The following is a 7,155-nucleotide window of genomic DNA, read 5'->3' on the forward strand; positions in this document are numbered from 1 at the left end:
GACAGCCATGGCTAGAAGATGCTAGGCTGCATAGAGAGGGGTATAACCAACAGAAGAAAGGAGGTGTTGATGCCCCTCTACAAGTCATTGGTGAGGCCCCACTTGGAGTATTGTGTTCAGTTTTGGAGGCCGAATCTGGTTAAAGATGTAGAAAGCCTGGAAGCGGTGCAAAGAAAAGCTACAAAAATGGTACGAGATTTGAATTGCAAACCATACGAGGAGAGAATTGCCGACCTGAACATGTATACCTTGGAAGAAAGGAGAAACAGGGATGACATGATACAGACAAACACATTTTGAAAGGTTTAAATCTGCATATGAACCTTTTCCTGAGACGGAAAGGTAGTAGCACTAGAGGACATGAATTGAGGTTGCAGGGGGGCAGACTCAGGAGTAATGTCAGAAAGTATTTTTTCACAGAGAGGGTGGTGGATATGTGGAATGCCCTGCTGCGGGAGGTGGTGGAGATGAAAACAGTAATGGAATTCAAACATGTGTGGGATAAACACAAAGGAATCCTGTTTAGAAGGAATGGATGTATGGAATCTTAGTGGACGCCGGCATTTGGAGAATAAAACCAGGTGCAGGGTGACTTCTACGGTCTGTGCCCTGAGGAAGGCAGGGACAAATCGAACTCGGATATACATATAAAGTATTACATACCATGTAAATGATTTTATCTTGTTGGGCAGACTGGATGGGCCATTCAGGTCTTTATCTGCCGTCATTTACTATGTTACTATATGTTGACATTGTAAGTATTATACTTTGCCTTACTTTGTATTGCTATTTGAACATTTTTACTGCTGTAATTGCCTATTGCTCATGTTCGATCTATTCTTACTGTACACAGCCTAGAGTGAATTCCTTCAAAAAGGCGGTAAAAAAATCATAATCAATAAATAAATAAAAATAATAGTAAATAAACAATAAGAAATATAAATAAAATAGAATACCAAACAAAAATCTATTGAGTATGCTAGGTCACAATGCATATAAAAAATCAATTGTGGAAGACAAAAATGGCACCAAATGTAACTGTCAAACATATTACCAGTATATTTATATTCGAGTACTTTCAACGTGTTATGATCAGAATAAATTAAAAACATGTGAATATCTAGTGGACACCAGTAACATATAAAAGATCACATATAAAATACAGAAAGGGGACACACACCTAATAAAAAGCAAAAGAGTGTTTCCCCTTAATTAGTAAATCTACATACAAGACAGCCTAAAAAGTTAAAAACAAAATAAAAATTCTACAATGAGTGCTAACCATATTAAATAAAAAAAAAGAGCAGACAGCGCATACAAGTAGCAGCTCTTGAACACGGAAAAACAGCATGAATGCTGATCAGCAGTTCTCTCTCTCTCACTATGGCTGAGCAGGGTCTGCCATCTTGAATTAGGCTGGTGCTGTCACGTATTTCAAAGCAGGAACTAGATTTGTGAGCCCTTGGGCCACTGCCGAGGAGCGGCAGCGGCAGGCAAAACCACCCCCAAACCAGGGACAGGGCAGAACAGGACTGGAACCCCGGACTGGAGTTGCAGCTAAGGCAAGCAGACTGGAACAGGCAGAACAGGAACAGCTTCACCTGCGCTTGACCACCGTTCCCCAGGAGTTGAGCCCCTGGGTGCAGGCGGCCGGCAGGACTTACTGGACAAGGCAGGACTAAAAGCTGCAAACGCAGCCCCTAAACAGAAACAAACACAAACACTGACAAACAAAAGACAGAACTGAAAGCTACAAGGCAGCCACTAAACAAGAAACACAGAGAACCCAGAACTAGACACAGAAATACAAACAAGAATCAAGACTAGGACAGTACAAGCTAAGCTACACAAAGACTAAACTAGAATCAGGCAGGGAACTAGAACAAGAAACTAAACTAGGCAGAAGTGCAACAAGCACCAACATACCAGGGCCTTAGGCGATGCAAAGGCAAAGCAGAGAGTTTCCAAATGGCTAATAAGCCCAGCAACAGTTGAGGCTCAGCTGCAGCAATCACCAGGCAGCTACGGGTGCTGTGCAGGCTCAAACAAAACAAGCAAGCCTGGCCGCCCGGAAGATCCGGACCGGACTGGGCTGAAATCTGGAACGGGTGACAGTAACCAGACAGTCCATTGCAGCCACCAGGTCTGGCCACCAGGTGGCCAGAAGAAGGAGAGCAAGAAACATGGGCACAACCGTGACAGTTGCCTTATACTCTCTATGTAAAGGTTAAAGGTTATAGAACACTTGTAAAATTTAAATTCGTTAGTTAATCATAAAAAAGTATACATCTTTACGCTACCTACCTATAGAAATAATTCAGAGATCTGGTTATTTATTGAAGGATGTCACATGGAAATTCAGGATTTCAGTTGACGCACCTTCTTGAAGCACTTGTCAGGGCAGACTTCTTTGTTGAAGGATGTCAGTGACAGTGGCTGTCTATTGCTGCATCCGTTTAGGTCCCAGGAGAAGGGCACAATCTAAGCATAGGACGTAAGGCACATTATGTTTTTCTTCATTGCAGGATGTTGCATCACCCTTTGGCGACTGCCTATTTGCATAATCCTATAGTCCAAGAAATGGAACAAAGGAACAATTCAACCATAGGACTTATTGGCACTTTATGGTCTCCCTGGTCAGGATATTTTCTTGTTTATTCATAGAAATATTTAATATCGACATAATCTAGTGCAGTTACCTTTGCAAGTGAAGGACTTATGTCGCCTTATTGTTGCTTTCATTGGGGTGGAGGGCTCAGAGAGGTAGCAACTGCGGTTGAGGGGGACTTTAAGAAAATAACTGGAGTATTCCAGCTTTTCTCCCAGCCATCATTACATAGGTTAGTTATTTTGTCTGGAGAATCCAAGAGGGTCATCCACCTTTTCTCTTTACTACCATGACATCATTTCCATAAGAGCTGTTTTAACTTGGCTACTATGAGATATTGTGCCCAACATGAAGAGCTAATAACGCCCCCCCTAGGAGCTGTGTGACTCTAAATGCTATACACCCTAACAAAATGCTGTATATTCAGATTGATTTATGTATTTAATTGCTAGATATCATAATTGTTGCATGAATGTACAGTAGAATGCTGAGGGTGGTCCGGATAATCATAAATCAGGATAAAGAAAACAAGATTACAACATTACATATTAAACATTAGTTTTATTTTCATCAATATGTTTGCAGAAAAAAGTATAAAATGCAGTACTTCTATTCAAAAAGTACTATTTTAGTGCAGTGCTGTATTTCTTGTACATTCTGCATATACACTACTGTACACTAAAAAAGGAAGTAATTCTTAATTGCTTCAAGGCCGATTGTCATTTCTCTGCTGCAAGATCATGTAGTCTTTTTAGAAAAAGGATCTGGATTGACAAAATTCCTCATGAGAAACTCCTGTCATGGGATAGGAGGAAATGTCCTTCTCTTGATTATTTGACAGAAAACAGAGTATAGGGTTAAATGGTCATTTTTCTCACGTGGAGGATGGTGAATACTTGCATGCCTCAAGGATCTGTGCTATTTAACATATTTATAAATGATCTGGAAATCAGATCGATGAGTGAGTTAATTACATTTACAAATGACACAAAGCTGCCCAAACACATGCGGATTACAGGAAGACCTTAGGAAATTGGGAAGAATAGTCCAAATCAAAGTTACCTGATGCTAGGGTTCACCTTAGCAATCAGCACTCAAGAAAATGATCTAGGTGTCATTGTAGACAATACGCTGAAGTCTTCTGACCAGTGTGTGGCAGTGGTCATAAAGCAAACAGGATACTACAAAGTAATAGGAAAATGATGCAAAATAAGAATATTATAATGCCTCTGTATCACTCCATGGTGTAAACTCACCTTGAGTAATGCGTTCGATTCTGCTCACAATATCCCCCCAAAATATATTACTGAATAAGAAAAGGATAAAAAAAGAACAACCAAAATGATAAAGGGGATGGAACTCATCTTATACACTTGTGACCTGGATTGGTCACTGTTGGAAGCAGGATACTGAACTAGATTGACCATTGGTCTGATAGAGTATTGCTATACTTATGTTCTTAAGATATTCTGAAAAACAAAAGGACTGGCCATATAGATAGATGTGAATAAATGGGGCACATCCAGCACGTATTTGTTAGATTATTTTTAGAGATGTTATTAAGCATATCCAGCAGACTGATCATGGATCAACTTTGACACACTCTCGATCGACAACATCTCCCAATTGCTTGGAAGATACGCCAAGTCGCAATGCAAACTAGACATCTGCCCTACTAACCTTATAAGATCTGCCCCCCTACAACTCAAAACAGACCTCATGAGGCACCTGAACTACGTGCTACAAAATGGCCTCTTCCCAAAGGATAAAGGAAGCATTCTACTTACACCTTTACCTTTAGATGGAAAGAAAAGTACAAATGACCTAACCAACTATCGCCCAGTAGCATCTATCCCACTGATAACCAAACTTATGGAAGGCGTAGTGATGAAACAACTCACTTACTACCTAAATAAATACTCAATTCTTCACGAATCTCAATCAGGATTTCAGTCAAATCACAGCACTGAAACAGTAGTAGTGACTGTAATGAATACATTTAAACAAACAATTGCAACTGGCAATAACATACTTCTCCTACAATTCGACATGTCCAGTGCCTTCGACATGGTCAACCATGGAATATTACTACATATCCTAGAATACTTTGGAGTTGGAGGTAACGTTCTTAACTGGTTTAAAAGATTCCTGACCACAAGATCATACCAAGTAATAACGAACGCGGACATATCAGGCCCATGGACACCTGACTTTGGAGTCCCCCAAGGATCCCCCCTCTCTCCAACCCTCTTCAACCTAATGAAGCTACTATCCAATCAAAACCTCAATCCCTACATATATGCAGATGATGTCACGATCTATATCCCATTCAAACATGATCTAAAGGAAATCACCAACGAGATCAACCAAAGTTTCCAAATCATGCGCTCCTGGGCGGATGCATTCCAGCTAAAACTAACGCAGAAAAAACACAATGTCTTATACTCACCTCACAACATAATACAACTAAATTTACCACCATAACCACACCAAACTTTTCCCTTCCCGTCTCAAACAATCTGAAAATTCTTGGAGTTACCATCGACCGAAATCTCACACTCGAAACCCATGTGAAGAATACAACTAAGAAGATGTTCCACTCCATGTGGAAACTTAAAAGAGTAAAACCTTTCTTCCCAAGATCCATTTTTCGCAACCTGCTACAGTCAATGGTGCTAAGTCACTTGGACTATTGCAACGCACTCTACGCTGGCTGCAAAGAACAGACTATCAAGAAACTTCAAACAGCCCAGAACACCGCAGCCAGACTCATATTTGGAAAAACAAAATATGAAAGTGCAAAACCCCTAAGAGAGAAACTTCACTGGCTCCCACTTAAAGAACGTACCGCGTTCAAGATCTGCACGATTGTTCATAAAATCATTCACGGCGATGCCCCGACCTACATGCTAGACCTCGTGGACCTCCCTCCCAGAAATGCTAAAAGATCAGCTCGCATATTTCTTAATTTACACTTCCCCAGCTGCAAAGGATTAAAATACAAACTAACACATGCAACCAGCTTTTCCTACCAACTAACTTGAAAACAATTAATGAAATAACTAACTTTCACAAATCTCTGAAAACCTATCTATTCAACAAGGTTCTGTACTGGGACTGGTGCATTTTATTACAGTAATTAGTAACATAGTAAACGTCCATTTTTTCGAAAATACAGTTCGGCCTGCCCCTTCACGGACCCGTTCTCGGAGATAAATGCCCATGGAGATAGGCGTTTCCGTTCGATTATGCCCCTCGTGCACGTGTCCTTCTGTGTGTCCTACCCTTATCCTTATTGGTCCTGTCTGTCTGTCCTGATTTAGATTGTAAGCTCTTTTGAGCAGGGACTGTCTTTTCTTCATGTTCAATTGTAAAGCGCTGAGTATGACTGGTAGCGCTATAGAAATGATTTATAGTAGTAGTAGCATAAGAATATCTAGCTCAAAGCTATAATTTGTGGGCTTCGTGAATTAGATAAGTGTCCCTTTACATTATTTACCAATCCCCAACATTTAATATTTCTTGGGATGATTACCTCTGCATATGGGACAGATAGCACTTAGTCCTATGCCCAAATCAAAAGGTTTAGATGTATCATCTTTGTACAACTTAGACCAATAGCTGGCATTCCTTTAGTCACTAAACTGCTTGAAATGCTTGTAAGTAAGCAACTGCAGGTTTATTCATCAGTGCATGCTTTTGCCATCTGCACATGATCCTGTCTGACTCAATTTATTCTAATTAAGTCTTATGCTTGACTTACTTAATTTACAGATGAAGATAATGGATATACCATGCAGATCTTTATCTGCCGTGATCTACCACGTTACTCAGAAAGAAAGCCCTGGCATGGACCACTCTAGTACAGGAACAGAAAATTACTGTCCTGAACAACCTGTAACACTTCCCGGCTGCCCTTTCCCATGACTTTGGGAACGGGACTGAGCCCAGTTGGCTGAGGATAACATGATGACCTTGTGTTAGGTTTTGTAGTTTGATTTTGCAAGTATGTACAGTATGTTTATATGATTGATATTATCATTGTACAACATTAGGCCAAGAGTTGGCATTCCTTTATTCACTGCAGGTTTATTCATCAGTGCATGCTTTTGCCATCTGCACATGATCCTGTCTGACTCAATTTATTCTAATTAAGTCTTATGCTTGACTTACTTAATTTACAGATGAAGATAATGGATATACCGTGCAGATCTTTATCTGCCTTGATCTATTACTACTACTACTTAACATTTCTAAAGCGCTACCAGGGTTACGCAGCACTGTACAATTTAACACAGAGGACAGTCCCTGCTTGAAGGAGCTTACAATCTAAAGGACAAAAAGTGCAGTCAAACAAGATTGGGGCAGTCTAGATTTCCTGAATAGATGTATAATGGTTAGGTGCCGAAAGCCACATTGAAGAGGTGGGCTTTGAGCAAGGATTTGAAGATGGGCAGGGAGGGGGCTTTTCTAATTCCACTATAACATTTTTGAGATGTGGTGACCAGAATTACACACAATATTCGCGGTGCGGTTGCACCGTGGAG

Source organism: Microcaecilia unicolor, unplaced genomic scaffold (assembly GCF_901765095.1).
Source record: "Microcaecilia unicolor unplaced genomic scaffold, aMicUni1.1, whole genome shotgun sequence".
Lineage (NCBI taxonomy): Eukaryota > Metazoa > Chordata > Amphibia > Gymnophiona > Siphonopidae > Microcaecilia > Microcaecilia unicolor.